The following is a 16,927-nucleotide window of genomic DNA, read 5'->3' as shown; positions in this document are numbered from 1 at the left end:
GTCTCTGAATATATTTATTTTGACAAGCTCTCAAGAGACGAAACATGGAAATTTCCATATTCTACTTTCATATCTGTGATGAGTTTCCAATTCCAATCTTCTTTTGTATCCAGCATGAGTTCTTCATTTCCAATGGTAAAAACTTCAGTGGCTATATTTATTTATTTTGTAATGAACCAAGAGTTCGGTGCTTGCTTCCCTAGGGCTCACATTGGTGGGAAGGGTATAATCACACGACTGTAGTCTGGAAGGCATCCCAAGGGCACTTGTGTGAAGACTTGAGAACCTTTTCCTTCCTGGCTGTGTTACTTTAGACACAGGACTATGAATTAAATGCAATTTTAGCTGAAAGTGAATTTCTCTGCTTTTCATTTAATGGGAATAAAGGAGGAGAGAAAATGTTTTGGTTTAAATTATGTTCTTGTGGGGCAAAAAATAAAACCCCCAAAAAAACAAGCATGAAAGCAAAGACCCCTAATGGGCTGTATCTTTTTCTACCTTGGACAGATGCTAAGGGCCTTGAAAATTGCTGTCTTTTATATGAAGGTTTGCAGTAAGCCAAATTCCAGCAGGCATTTCCAACACGCTGAGTGTGTGCACTTACTCATAGTGAGTTGTTTTGACAGAAGTGATGAAGTTTTAACATGTAAATTTCTCATTTACCACAGTTCTCAAATGCCAGGAGAATCTACTTGTTGAGGTTTTACCAAATGTCTGCTAGAACTAGTGTAGAAAACTAGTTGGAGTACCATTCAAGATTTTTCCTCCCTAAAGACAGCTAACTGTAAAGTAGTCTAAAAACCTCATAGGAAAACTGTCCAATTTCCCGGAGAAAAAATAGCATTGGCTGAATAGAAATTATGTTTTAATATTTTTTTTAGTATCAGCTGTCAAAGACAGCTGATTCAAAGACAACTCTGATTCCAATGTGGGATGAACCACCACACAACTCTATCAAAACATGCATTTTGCAATCCAGGCTCTGAGCTGGTGAGTGAGGAATGGGGATAAACTCTGGATTTGCATTGTAACACCAAGTGCACGCACTTGAAAGACAATAGAAAAGGTCTCTGATTTACAGCAAAAATGGGTCTGAGAGTTATCTGGTTGGGTGCAATCTACTTGCTACTTAGTGTAGAGACAATGGTTAAGCAGGAATTAGGGCTTCTTCTCCTGAAAAGGCAGTGGAGTCAATAACTCAGCTGATGTGTATCTACACCGATGCACGGGCAACAAACAGGAAACCACTGTGCAACAGCAGAACTATGACACAGTTGCCATCACAGAAACATGGTGGGATGACTTGCACAACTGGGATGCTCCAATGGATGGCTATGAACTCTTCAGGAGGGATAGGCAAGGAGGAATAATCCTGTATGTTAGGGAAAACTTTGGTTGTCTAGGGCTTAATGATAGTGTCAATAGCATTGAGTATGGGTAAGAATCAGGGGAAACAAGGAAGATGTCATGGTGGGAGTGTTGTAGACAACCCAACCAGGATGAAGAAGCAGATGAAATATTCTATAAGCAGCTGGGAAAAGTCTTACAATTACTAACCTTGTTCTCATGAGAAACCTTGACTTAACAGATGGAAATGCAACACAACAGAGAGGAAACTGTCTAGGAGATTCCTGGAGTGTGTAGAATACACACAGGTGGTAAGTGACCCAGCTAGGGAAGGTGCCCTGCTCGACCCATTGTTTTTGAACAAAGAAGGACAGGTGAGTGATGAGATGCTTGGAAGCCATCCTGAAATCAGAAAATCAACAGAAATCAAAAAATGATAAGAGTAGTAGCAAAAGAGTTACCTTGGACTGCCAGAGAGGAGACTTTGACCTTTTTAGGAGACTGGTTGGCAGAGTCCCTTCCAAGGCAGTACGGAAGCACAAAGAGGAGTCCAGGAAGGCTGGACGTTCTTCAAGAAAGAAATCTTACAGGCGTAGGAGCAGGCTGAAAGATAGGGTGTTGTGGAAGAAGACCAGCCTAGCTGAACTGAGAGGTTTGGCTGGAACTCAGGAAATAAAGGAGAATTTATGAGCTTTGAAAGAAGGGGCAGCAACTCAGCAGGACTACAAGGATGTCATGAGGTTATGCAAGGGCATATTAAAAGCACCAAACAGAACTTAAAAGACAATAGAAATGGGTCTAGAAATACATCAGGAATGAAAGGAGAATTTCCACTCTTTATTGGATGCAGGGGGAAACATAGTGACAAAAAATGAGGAAAAGATTGCAGTATTTCTTTGCCTCAGTCTTTAATAGTAACACCAAAGGTGTTCTTTAGGTACACAGCCCCTCAGCTGGGAGAGAGGGACAGGGAGCAGAATGAAGCCCCTATAACCCATTGGAAATAATCTGGTGATCTGCTGCTCTCAGACACACACAGGACTATGGGATGGGACGGTATCCACCCAAAGGTACTGACAGAGTTGGCAGAGGTGCTCACTAAGCCACTTTCAATCTTTTACCAGAAGTCTTGTCTCACAAGGATGTTCCAGTGGGCTGGAGGTTTGCAAGAAGTGCTGGAAGAAAGATCTGGGGAACTACAGGCCTGTCAGCCTGACATTGTGCTGGAGAAGGTCATGGAGCAGATCATCTTGAGTGCCATCATGCAGCACCTACAGGACAACCAGGGGATCAGAATCATCCAGCAGCGGTTTGGGAAAGGCAACTCCTACTTAACCAACCTGATCTTGACACAGATCATGGATAAGGAAAAGGCTGTGGCTGGTGTCTACTAGGACTTTAGTAAGAACTTTGGCACCATTCCCACATCATTCTCCTGCAGAAAGTGGCTGTTCATGGCTTGTGTGGATGCATTGTTCATTGGTTAAAATCTGCCTGGATGGCTGGGCCCAGAGGGTGGTGGTGAATGGAGGTAAATTCTGTTGGCAGCTGGTCACAAATGGTGTCCTGCATTTGTCTTAATATTGGGCTCAGTCTTGTTTAATATCTTCATTGATGATCTGGATTGGGGGATTGTAGTCTCAGTCAGTTTGTGTATGACACCAAGTTGGGTGGGAGTGTTGATCTGTTGGAGGGTTGGAAGGCTTTACTGAGGGATCTGGACAGGCTGGATCAATGGGCTGAGGCCAATTGTTTGAGTTTCAACAAGGCAAAATGCTAGATCCTGCATTTGGGTAATAGCAACCCCATGTAGTGCTACAGGCATGGGGCAGAGTGGCTGGAAAGATCCCTGGTGGGAAAAGACTGGGGGTTCTGGTCAACAGCCAGCTGGACACGAGCCAGGAGTGTGCCCAGGTGGCCAAGAAGTCCAGGATTGTATCAGCAATAGTGTGGCCAGCAGGACCAGGGAGGTGATCCTTGCCCTGTACTGGTGAGCCTGCATCTCAAATCCTGTGCTCAGTTTTGGGCCCCTCACCACAAGAAGGACATTGAGGCACTGGAACATGTCCAGAGAAGGACAATGAAGCTGGGGAAGGGTCTGGTGCACAAGTGTGATGAGGAGCTGGTTTTGGTTAGTCTGGAGAAAAGGAGGCTGAGAGGAGATCTGTTGCTCTCTACAACTACCTGAAATGAAAAATTTCTTCACCAAGTGTTGTCAGGCATTGAAACAGACTGTCCAGGGAAGTGGTGGAGCTATCCTCCCTGCACGTATTCAAAAGACATGTAGATGTGTCACTTCGGGACATGGTTTAGATGTGCACTCAGAAGTGCTCAATAAGCTTAAGAATCTTTTACATCCTAAATGATTCCATGATTCTACAATCCTCTACAGATGAATTGCAAATGTGCTTGATCCTTACTGAGGATTTTATATGAGCAAGATGGAAGCATGCAACCCCATGCATGCTTCCCATGCATGCTCTCCCAACAGCCTCCTTCTATATCTGGCTGCTGGGAGAGGGAATAAGGTCAGATCTGCAAAAGTCACACCCATGAAGGCATGTAAGCTCCCATTCTTATGAGCTCTCATACAATAAAATACTACTTTTATCAATCTAACCTTTTTTTTTTGCCTATGCAGTGTTCAAATTCTACCATCAAATGCTATTTTTTCTAAGTGTAATCCTGGTGCAACTGGTGAAATAAAAGCATGTATACTATTCTTACTGGGATCAAACACTGAATTCTGAAATTCTCTTATTGTGTGACACCTAGTAACTCTGATTGACTGTATGAACTGGATGATTCCTCCTTTCCATGACACCATTCGTAAGGCTGTATTTCATCCCTGTGGATGAAACACTGGACAGAAAACAGGAATGTATCCAGAAAAAGCAACAGTAAAGTAGCACATCTGCAGCCAAACGTTTCACATTCTTAACATTTCCTTATCATGTGCAAATGCTTCAAAAACACTTTAAATATATACCCAGTTGAGTAGAAAGAGCAACATTTGATAGTACACAGAATATTGCCCTGGAGCTCTTCAAGTCCTTTATCAGGAATGAGAATATTCTGCTTTTGTTACAGAGAAAAACCCAAAGTTTTGAGTGAGCAAATGATCTGCCCTGGAGCACATGCAAGGCAATAGTAAGACTGAAATACTATTAAAAACTGTTTCCTGGGATATGCTGATACACCCCGCTCCCTCTTCTCATTCTAAGATATCAACCAACTTTCTGTCTGCTTTTGTGGGAAAAGGAGGCAATAAAGCAGAGGATATATCTTTACACAAGATAACTGAAAAAATACACACTTAAATTTTTTGAAAGACTAAACTTGACACTGACACAAACCAAAACTGTTTCAGAAAACCCATACTTGGAGTCTAACTCCTAAAATGACTGTGTGACCTTTTCTTCCTCTTTTGGTGAATTAAATGGGACTAACCAGATGTAAGGAAGGTCATGAATATACAGAAGAGACTAAAATGTAGGGAGTACTGAAATGCAACAGAATTTTGTTTGTTGAACCAGAAGAAAAATCACTGGGACATGAAAGAGTATTTATAGAGTGAGTAGCTGTAAAGAATAACAAATATAATTCCAGGCTTGTCTGAACTAGAACCATAAATTGGTGGAGGGAAGTTCAGACTGTTTTAAGCAGAATCACTTACACTTCGTGGATCACCTTTTCGTTACCCAAATGCTTCCTCACAAAAATATTTTCATTTTATTTACTAGTTTTCAAAAAAACCCCAGCATCATCATATTAGCTTGTAGAAGCTAATATGTGATGAACAGTTTAGTGTGACTACACTATTCATTTGTTTTGGTCTGTGCTTGAAAAATATTATCTCAGGAAAACTGCCTTAGTGTAACCCATTGCTGCAGTGTGTGCTTCATGGATCCCTAAGGCCCTTCAGTGCAATAAAATGTGCAAAGGAACAGTTACTGCTCCCAAAGAGTTATTGAATTTCAAGGTGTGTCACCAGCTGCACAACCACTGCATTTTCTTTTCTCTTTTTATTTATTTTTTTTTTTAACTGAAGCACAAGATGGTAAGTTCCTATATGTTTTGAGTGGTAGAATGTTATCTTTGAAAAAAAACCAATATGAGTGGTTTTGAGTTATATAGAATGGTAAGATAAAAAGATAAACCCACCCTGCCATACCTACAGAAGTATTTTTTTTTTCAACTCCTCTGTTCTCTGAGGAAAAAAAGTTCCTTTGAGCTGAGACCTTGTAGGCTATTTCAACTTGAGGTGGATTATTTCAGTGCTCAGAAGGCACAGGAGCTCAAAAATGAGTTTATAATGGGAAATTTTGTAGATCCTTAACTTCATCAGTGCACACAGACACTTCCATAGAAAGTAAAAAGATATTTGAAAGATATTTTGCAAAGCAGGTTTTGTCCTTTTGAAAGTGAAGAAGCAGCAGAGCCTTTTTTCATTTCAGCTTCCCCTGATAGCTCACATCTAACTAGGTAATTAATTAAACCTACCTGGTTGCTAATTAACCAGTTGGAGTAATGGCTTTGAAATAGAAATTGGTTCATAAAGATACAAGAAAAACAGAGGAGCTGAGTTGTAAAGTATCAGTGAAATTCTAGACATTTAAGACAGTTCTCTGGTATATTTCTTCTAGATGAGCAGGCATTATGTGACCTACAGAGTTGTTCTCAGTATACAAATGATTACTGATTACAAAATGTGCAAGTTATAAGCCATTACACAGCAGACAGAAAAATTAACTTCATTATTTAGAATGATTTTGGGTTTTTTGACAACTTGGATGTGATTTTTAAAATCATGAGATCGAGGTAACTATCAGATCCAATCAAGAGATTGTAAATTAATACTTTGTCAGAGAAGTCTAGGGATTTCCTCACTATCGTGGCTGTGGGTTGACAGTGTGGAATTGACTGAAAGGCAGAGCTCAAAGGTGTTTTTACTGCAATAAGTGGGGCTAGATTTGATTGCCCACAACAGTCCTCAGTGCTGCTCTTTTGGGTTCAGTTCTAGGTCCAGTTCTGTTCAATGTACTTATCAATGATCTGGATGCAGGAATTCAATGCACTGTCAGCAAGTTTGCTGATAATACAAACTGGAAGGTGCTGAGGGACAAGAGCCCTTTGCCAGATGGAGTGGAGCACTGGACTGTGGTTAATGGGATGAAATATAACACTTCCAAATGCTGGATTCTGCACTTAGAATGGAATAATGCTGGGTCCAGCTGGGAGAAGAGTGGTTGGAGAGCAGCCCTGCAAAGGGCTCTGGGGATGCTGGCCCACAGCAGGCTCAGAGTGAGTGAGCACTGAGCCCTGGCAGCCCAGAGGGCAATCCCCATCCTGGGGTGCATCAAACACAGCAACACCAGCTGGTCAAAAGAGGTGCTGAATCCACTGTATTCAGCACTGGTGCAGCCTCACCTGAGTGCTGTGTGCAGTTCTGGGCCCCATAAGTTAAGAAGGATGTGAAGGTCCTTTAATGTGGCCAGAGGGGAGTAACAAAGGTGGTGCAAGGGCTGGAAACAATGTCCTATAAAGAGTGGCTAAGGACTTTGGGCTTATCTAGTTTCAAGAGAAAGAGTCTGAGGGGAAAATAATTTCTTTTTACAGTTTCCTGAGGAGGAGAAACAGAAAGGGAGTTAATTTCTTATCCCTGGCACCCAGTAATAGGAGTGGGAATGCTCCAAAGCTGTGCCAGGGAAGGTTCAGACTGAATATTAGAAATATTTTCTTTACCAAAAGGATTTACAATCACTGGAGCAGGTTTCCTAGAGAGGTAGTCAGTACCCCAAAACTGTCAAAGAGACATTTGGACAATGTCCTTAATGACTTCCTTTAAATTTTTGTCAGTCTTGAATTGGTAAGACAGTTTGACTAGATAATCATTGAAGGTCCCTTCCAAATGAAATATTCTGTTCTATTCTATTCTATTCTATTCTATTGATCTTTGTCTTTCCAATAGCTTATATCACAAAATCTTTTGTCTTAGGGGAAGGAGGGAGCAGTAGGCAATAGTCTGAAAGCATGGTCAACTTGATGAATATGACACAACTGAAATTATGTGCAAACATGCTTTCAAAGATTATTTCTGTACACGAGTTTGTGGAGCAACTCTTAGACAAAAACTTCACCCTTTTAGCCTCATTCTAATTTTTACATTATTAAGAGGAAGATGTAATATAATGTAATATAATTTTACTTGCTTTCATCAGTTCTGAATACCTGCCTTTTAGATGGCTTAATTGGAAGATTATGTACTTCTCTAGATTCATATCAGGTATCTTTAAGAGTTGCAAAACAGATATGCATTTTAAGCAAGGTTAGCTATGAAACATATATGAGAGTGTTCATACATGAATTACAATATTATTAAGAAGAGTCTAGTTACAGTCATATAATATGGAGGGCTGCTTTGGCTAGTAGTCAGGAATTCCTGGAGAATGCAGTTACAGCTTTCTCCTAGAGCTTCTAGTTATCAGCAAAAACCAGCTGGAGAGTTATTTTCTTGAGCCTTTTTTTCTGAGCTGAAAAAGTTTTCATACAATGTTTAACTAGAAAGAAGATCAGATGATTTTAAATGAACCAGACTTGTGGTGCCTTTCACTGCTCCTTCAAAACTCCCCTATGCAGCTCTGCTGGTTCTGAAACTAAATTAACCTTGGCATCCTGGTTCCAGGGATGGCTGCCACTCAGCTTGCTCTGGTTATAGTCACTGTTATGCTCAGATGCCTAGGCTGAGATTGTTAAGGGTATTTAAAAGTTTTCCAGTAGATGTAGCAACACCTAGTTGACTTTTTGACAAGGACTTGGCATCACCAGTATAAAATCTTATGCTAGAATATGTAGACATGAGCTTCTGCATGGCTGAAGACATACAAAAAAGAGGATACAGTGCCAATACAGACTCAAAATTTAAAGAAAACAACCAAAACTTAGAAGCTATTGTGCCAATATAGTGCCTTTTACCCTTCATGAATGCTTTAATCATTTCAGTAAAAAGTTCATCTTTTCCCATTTGGTCAGCATATCAATGGTGTAATATGCTGGTACTTTTTTGTTGGTAAAATCCTTTAAATCTAAATAAAAGGTTTCTAAGGTCCAGATGCTTAGAAGTAAATGAGTAAGGCAAATCTCTTAGATGTTTCAGACTGCTACCTGAACTGTGGTTAAGGTTTAAAATTTTATTTGGGGAGAGATATTCATCTAGGGACTTTCCAAAGCATCTTGGCTGATATTGCAAAAGGGCACTTCCCGGCATGTTGAAGATGGACATATGAGACAGAGAGAATGCTGTAAAAAAACTCTGTGCCATCTACTCCTGCCTTTGCAAAGATGTAGACGGTGACAATTGAGTTGAAATCTAGATTAAGTGACAGAAGTCTCATTGCTGTGCATGGGGAGGTGTATGGCTGTTTATTAGGGCATTTGGGTACATATCTCTGAGTTATGTCCCTTAGGAAAGGTGTGCTCTAGGGCTGCCTTTGAAGGTCTCTTCCAGGCTCTAAGTGCCCACTAAGAGTATTCATGTCTGTCCAAACTCCACAGGCTGCTGGTGGTGCTGTTGACTGGCTTTTATGCTGGATCTCTGCATCTGGAACATTTACTTGGGAGGCAGGAGATCCAGTTTTACTGCTGGCCTCAGCTTGAGATGACACTCTGAAAAAACAAGTCTTGGCTCTCCCGGTCAGTCAGTTGTTGAAGGCTGAGCAAAGCCATGACTAAATTTCATTAAAATGTCTGAGCCATAGTTCATAAAAGTCAGAAGTGAAAACAGATGATCGTGAAGCTAGGGAAAAACTGCTAGGTGTCATTGATCTGAAAAATGAAAAGATAGTACAGGTTATTATATATTCTCATGCATTAGCTATTTGGGATAATATTTTCATCTTCAACCATGGTGAAACTTTGACCCACATTTGCAGTCTTTCCAACTGCCACAACCTCCAATTTTTTTTTTTGGAGAGTATCAACTTTTCAGGTGCAGCTCCTCACTAGCAATTCCTTATCTTGACTGGCAGCAGCTGAGGATGTGCTTTTACCCTGTTTGACATATCTGTCAGGGAAAAACTGGAGTGGGAGCAAACCTGGTCCTTGCTGTCTCCAGTTCTGCTCCTGCTGGTACTTTGCACTCTAGAGAATTTTCTTGTTACACTCGCAGGGAATTCACTGCCACTTCACCTTTATATATTAACTCCAGCATTGTGTTTTCAACCAGTTCAGCAAGTAAAACTTAGCAACCAGATCAATGAGAAACTTTTGCTATACCAAGTAAGCATTAGAAGACGCATAAGGATTACCCCATTGAGTCAGACCTGGGCAACATCTCATTTGGAAAAAAAGAAAAGGGTTTTAAGCAACAGCAGTGTTGTAGATAACTGTGGATAATGCATTGAAACAGCAACTTCCCTTTTAAAATCAGGAGACATAACACCTCATATCTAGAAGATAACCCCTTCTTATTTAATTCATGTTCATCCATGGGATCTGTGAGTGATGAGAAGTACTCTATCTCACCCCTTAAGAAATGAAATCAAAGAGCTAAATATGTCCTAAATATGATGTGGAAGTGTGGAAAACACACAAAGGAGTACAAATGAAACCAACTGTAACTTTCACAAAGGAAAATAGCCAATTAAAACTATGCCATAAGATAAAAATATTTCTTTGTGTTGTGTAACCTGTGGCATTATTTTAACCTTTCAAGTATGTATAATAGGTAACTTTATTCATGTTTACATTTTTTGCTCTAAAAGCAGAAAACACATATAAAAATGAGTCATGTTGATTACTAAACAAAAATCTATTTGCTTTGATGGCAAAAGGAATATAATAGGGCTTAAAGTTAAGGTTGTGTTTTCCTGAATTATGAAATAAAAATCCATATCTTTAAATACTCTTTAGAAAAACATAAAAAGCTGAACTGACAACAAAATATTTGTGATTATCTTTGTTTTTCCTTACTACAGAAGGGCATAATTTGCAACAGTGTAGATCTCCTGATGCTGTACCACCGTTCTATACATAACACAAGAAATAACCTGGAAAAAGTGTTCTCATTCCAGCTACTGAACTAAAGATTGTCACAGCTTTTAATCACATTCACATTGAAGTCCACATGGATGCAAATAAAAGGAACAGTAGTGAAAAGGTATGAGTTTATCACCTTTATTCTATTTACTCTCACAAAAAATTAATGTGCAACACAAAATACACATTTTCTTGAAATCCTCTGGTGCATCTCTTTATTTTATGTTCTTGTTTCTCTAACACAACATAGGGATCTTTCATCTCTTCTCTCAAGGAAGCAGGAAACAACTTCAAAAATGCAACCCATACTCTGACATCTCTTCAATGTTTCAGAGTTTCACTGAAATCCTCATTAAGATAGCAAATGCCATTATAAATTGATCTAAATGATAGCATGCCTTTACTGTAAGAAATCTAAAGAGGGAAGCTGCTGTCCTAGTTGGTGAAAACATCTACAAAACTTGGAATTATGATGAAAAAAGCATCACCTCATTATTCCTGAGACCTTTCTCAAGTCACCTTCCAGATCAAGTGCTGAATTCTCCAGCCAGAGAGTAGCTTAACAGGTGGGGAGATTCAAATGTTGCAGCTGGCCAGCCATTGCATTTATATTTGTTTCCTATTCCTTTCCACTTTGCTTTTTTTCCTTTTTTTTTTTCCAATATATTGGCTTTTTAGGAACTATGCTTTTTTTCTACCCCAGGCATCACTTTTATTAACAGAACTGTGCAGATTTGAAAAACAGGGCCCTTACACCATTTCTATAAACTGCATGGGAATTCCTTGGGGGGGTCTCCTAAGTAATGACTCGGCTAGATCTTGCTTAGCTAATGAATTCTTTCCAGCTTGCAGACCAACACATCTATCTCAGTGTTTCCTTATTAGTTTAAGGCTGTGCATAAAAAACCATCAAGCATACTAAGAGAGCTGCTGAGGATTGCAGGTTCCAAGCTGTTCCGCTGAGATCTCATATCAGAGTGCACCCACGAAGGGTTTGAATCACTCTCTCTCTGACACCCAAAAATACTGGAGGGAGAGGGGAGCCTCTTGTACCCTTATTGATTTGTCTGGAATCTGCTCCTCCTTGTAAACCACATTTGGGGATTCTTCCCCTTTTGTGGGAGAGACCACAATGCAATACACTCAGTCTTTGTACTATTCGTGCCCCAATTTTTTTCCCCCTTTCCTTGAAAGACTTTGTAATAAGGTAGGCAGAACATTAGAATGCAGTTAGAGCAAAGGATGATTTTAAACTCTTTCTTTCAACAGAAGCATTTCCATTGGCTCTAATTATTAGTTCAAACACTAATGCATAGGGGTGTGTGGGGGTAACGATGAAAAGCAAAGTTATTCACAGATTGCATTTTAATATTCTATAGATTTCCATGGATTTTACTAGTCCTCAGTATAAATTTTTTTACTACTTTGAAAACCTTCACAGGCTTCACTTCAAATATATTTATGATGGCCCTTCTGCTGACCCCAAGCAGGTTAATCTGGTGATGCATATTATATAATGTGATTACAGAAAGTAGAAGCAGGCTAATAAGGTACAATGCGTGGAGTTCTTTAGTGGCTTTGATGTGTATCTTTCAATTTTCAGTCTTGCCTGTAAAAAGCAATGAAAACCCCCTCAGCTTCAGCAGTGCTTGTACTCCTGGTTTCACATTGCTGTGTTATTCTAGTCTGACATGTACTGTACCTGTCTTGTTTCTCACATTTGTGTCTCTTTGGTCTTTTCAAAGTTATGAATACTTGAGACACTCCTACAAATTACTGTGCTGATTAAAAGTCCTTGATCATATCATCTTTTAGCTTTTAAATGCACTGTCAAACAATAGAATCAGGAATATGGGGCTGATGAAGTTATTTCATATTAATGCTTCAAGTTCAAACAAAGTGTCAAGATGAATAAGTACAAGGGATTTTCAGAATGCTTTAATGTTGCCTCATTTCAAATCACTTCATAAGCAGCTTGGTAATGAGCTCAATAAATTCTACTGGAAAAAAAATGCTACCAAAAAAAAAGTAGGTTGCTATTTTATAATTAGCCCTCTGGGCTTGTGTAAAGGAGTCTTTCTTCCTGTTAGAAATCCACTTTGTTAGTGCTGTGATGTGGAGATGGCTAAATGAGTATGAAATATTGCAATTAAGTACATCACAAGTTGTTTATCTTATCAGCAGTGTTTTTCTTTAAAGGATGGCTTGTTGACCACTGTTGTATCATCACAATTTTTCTCTGCTTTGTCAATTTAACACACAGAGGTTTACCAAACACTGCAGAAGACAGCAAACAAACAAAATGGAAGCCAAGTAGGTTTTTAATTTTTTTTTGGAAGGAGCAGGTATGTTTCCTTTTAATCTGAGCTGTTTAACAACCAGATAAAGCGAGTTTCTGAAACTTCCTTTAGATCTGATGAAAGAATTGACCATGGAGGTGTTGGGGTTGTGTGGTGGGTCTTTGCACACCCTGCTGAGCAGCCCTGCCTTTGTTCATGACAGAAGTAGAAAATCAGTTTGACTGTTGGAAAGCAAACCAGTTCATTATTTCATGGACAGCTGAGCCACTGGACTCCTCCTTGCTCTCTGCTGTTATTCTAAAGGCTTCCTAGCATGATCATCTCCTAACCTCCTGAATTTCTTACATTTATTTGGCCAGGTAGGATGGACATAGCCTATGAGAACCTTGTCTGTATTGACAGTATGTTTCATGCAAGGATCTCTTGAAAAGTTTCTTTGAAGGGTCACATCCTGCAATTGTGATTGAGTCAGGTGGTTAAGATTTCTTGTGTGATTTTCATGGACTTTACACAATTTAGTTCTAACTATGGGCACCAGTTTGACTGTGCATAAGTCCCAGAACACAGAGGTATTCCTAGTGTTTTGCTCTATTTCTCACTGCTGTCCTCCTAATTTCACAGCCATCTTGTTTATAATGGGCAATAAAATATGATGCTGAGCAACTCAAGCTTTTGCAGAATAGCTTCTCACCTCATTATGAGACTTATAAGATGCATCAGCATGGCTCTGCACTTGGGCTAATTTGTGCTCCTGAAAGGTAACTTCCGGTCTCCACCCACTGCTGAACTCAGCCATTTACTCAGGGCTATGTGACTGTAGGGTTGGATCTCTGGCAATGCTGTCCTAAAATATTGGGAAATCCTTCTTAATGTGATTAATAATTTGTGAAGCATGGCTTACTGCTGCAGGAGCTTTGCTCCCAGTTCACAATTATATCACATTTATCCATATGTCTACTCATTTTATTCTTCATATTAATTTCAACAAATTTGCTAACTAAAGAATTCAGTCTAGTATGAAGATTCACACATTCATCCTTATGGCATTTTTTATTTCTTTGGTAGCAAGTCAGATTTAATTTTAACTTGGAAGCAGAGTTTAAAATTCACCAATATGGTATTCTTTTAGAACTTGGCTTCATAGTGCTGGGTCTCAGAAATTTTTTCCTGTTTTTTTACCACTCTCTTCTAAAACTTCTCCTATTGACATTTAAGTTCAAGATAGTATCCCCCAAATATAGATTACCCTCTAGTATGAAGACAAGTACTAGGAATTTATTTAGCACTTCTGCAACAACTTTGCCTTCCTTGGGGACTCTTTGCACCTTGACCACATCTGTCAACTTACAGGCAAGCTTTCTCGTTTAAACATGTTTAAGGAAAATATTTATTAGTAGTTTTATGCCTCTTCCTGGAGTTTCCCATTATTTTTCTTTGACTGGTTTGTGATGGTTTTAAATTTAACTTTCCTAATCTTATGCTTCTTTTTTCCCCTGTTTTCCTTATTTAGACTATTGTTTTATTTTTTGTTTGGTGGGGTTTTTTGTTTTTCTTTTTGTTTTGTTTTGTTTTAGGTTCTGCACAGTGTTTAGATTAAATTCGTAACTTCCTCTTGTCTCCCCTTCCAGCAATTCAGACTTTTTTGGCGACCCAGGCTTTAGCACTACTCATTTAATAGTTAATTGAAGGAATTACATTTTCTGTTAGAGTTTTCTGATAAGGAACATAAGTTCTACCTGTTTTATCACGTGAAAAAAGAATCATTCTTTAGTTGACATTTTTAATGGACTTTTTCACGTTATATGTTCATTACAGCTGTTTTTTGGACTACTGTTCCTTCCAAACCAGCCTCATGCCTCTGGCAACTGTCCATTAAGTGATTAGGTGCGAGTAAAATTCACTTCACTGTACTCTGCTGACCTCATAGTGACGTACATTGTGGGAAAAGGCCCATCCAGATGGGAAGTGATCCACTCCTGTGCTCAAAGGCATGAGATCAAGATGCGTCTCCTTGCCAAAAAGAGAGTAAATCATAGCTGAGGTGATAAACACTACCATTTATCTAAACTTTTGTTAAAGTCCTGCATGATAGAAATTTCACGAACTCCTTAGGTAATATATTTTTACAATGAACTACACTTGTTTCTTTTATTTGTCCTTATTTTTTTATAACAATTAAGCTTGCTCTGAACTAGACATTTCAAGTGAATTTTGGAAGCGTAAACAGGTCTCTAGTAACATTTTAATATATCAGATCTCCCTCACAATCTAGTACACTTGAAGGGAGAAGCCATAAGTTTAGACACAGAGCTAATACAATGGCATGGCAGCAAATTCTCCTTTTCAAGAAGAATTTTTAAATTTGAAGGTACAACTACAGCTTGATTTGATTCCGTTGTGTAGTGCGGTTGGTAGACAGAAAGTAGATCTCATAAGGTTTTTGTATTTTTGTACCTAAATATGGGCATATCATTAATTCAGAACCATATATAACTAACTTAGCTGCCTCATCAAAATTCCCCAAAATACATGCTTCTGTTAGCCAATTGCTGTGGTGTTACAGACTGCTATCCTTATCGAGCATATATTTCTCTTATTTTTTTCCCCCTGGGACATTAATCCTTTTAAATATGAAAATTTTTAGATTATGAATATGAATTAGCTTATGGCTATGTAGTTTTGGATTCATCCCACCTTCACATTTTCACAGTTTGATTGCTGAGTTGATGACAGTTTATTTACTTAAATATTTATACACGAGCAGCTTAATCTCTTTCTATTTTAAGGAAAAGTAAAATGATTGTAGAAATATATTACCCAAAGCAGTTGTGGAATTTCTGTCATGCAAGGCTTTAACAAAAGTTTAGACAAATGGTAGGATTTAGTACTTCAGCTATAGTTTATTGTTTTTGGCAAGGGGATATATTAAATCACTCTTTGGTTTCTTTGTCAGTGTTATTTTCTTTTGGTCTGTAGGAAAGAAATTGCTTATTTACCTTCCCTAAGTGGAGGTTGTAAATTAATTTAGAAATAAGAAACAAAATATAGAGATTTTAGACTGATAAAATTGGTAAAATATGAAACAAGCTGTAACATTACCTTACAAGTTTGATTATACACAGAACAGGTAAGGCATAATCACTGTTACTTCGGAATTTTGGCTTGGGATGATGGCTTTGAAATTTTAGCACTCACCACAGGAGACAAGATTCTCTAATCAATATTAAAATTCTTTATGACAATAAGCACAATTCAATGGCTCTTCCATGAATAGCCAGTAAAATTCTTCTCAAAATCCATGATACTGTATAAGGCAGATTCTGCTACCCTTATTATCATAGTGAAAGCATGCATGTACTCCATGCTATAAATACTGTGCTCACCAAATAACTCATTAATACAAGCAAAGTCATATATCGATAGATGCTGGATATATGCTATAGAACCTTGTCCTAATTCTTTTGAAGAAACAGATAACTCAAATCTGTCGTTTATAAGTACCTAAATTTGAATTTGTGTATCTGAAAAATAAACCTGATTTCCTGATGCAAAAAAGCCAGACAATCTGGGGCTTGCTCCATTATGTACAGCTGTGGTATAGTTCTATCACCTAAGTATCTGCCCTATGGTTATCCATGCTATCAAAGTAATTTCACAAGTTCAAGTCCCATTTTGGACAATAACAATTCTACTGAGAAAGTAAAATTCCTAAGAAATATGGTTTTCTTGAGAAAACTGTGGCTCTAACGTTGGAAGTTGTAGTCCATGTGTCAAGACTGAAAACAAAACTATGAGGGGAAAAAATATTCTTCACTGTTTAATGACACTTAATTCACAGCTAGCACACTGTCTCTAAACTATTACATAATTAATAGCATATGCATGGATACAGGCATTGATATCATTCAGCTGCAGTGGTCAACACACCATGGTTACGTAATTCTGTTCTGCAGATGGCAAAGCTATGGATATTGCAGTGATATATCCAAGCAGAATGATTTTTCCTAAAGATATCCTCAGTATTTTCCCTGTGTCAATAAAAATGCTAAAAGAAGTATCTGAGAGGAATAGTAATAGCTTCTGAGTTACTGCTGCCAAGTATGAACTCAGAAAGAAGTGAATCTAGTATGAAATGCACATTAGGAGCCATACCAGCAATAAAATGCAATTTTTAAAAACAGATACCTTTACTCCTTATTCTTTCAAAGTCTTTCCTTTGCCAGTCAGTATTATTTGGGTTTTAT

This window comes from Agelaius phoeniceus, chromosome 3 (genome assembly GCF_051311805.1).
Source record: "Agelaius phoeniceus isolate bAgePho1 chromosome 3, bAgePho1.hap1, whole genome shotgun sequence".
In the NCBI taxonomy this organism is placed as follows: Eukaryota; Metazoa; Chordata; class Aves; order Passeriformes; family Icteridae; genus Agelaius; species Agelaius phoeniceus.
Note: the sequence above shows the minus strand (reverse complement) of the source record.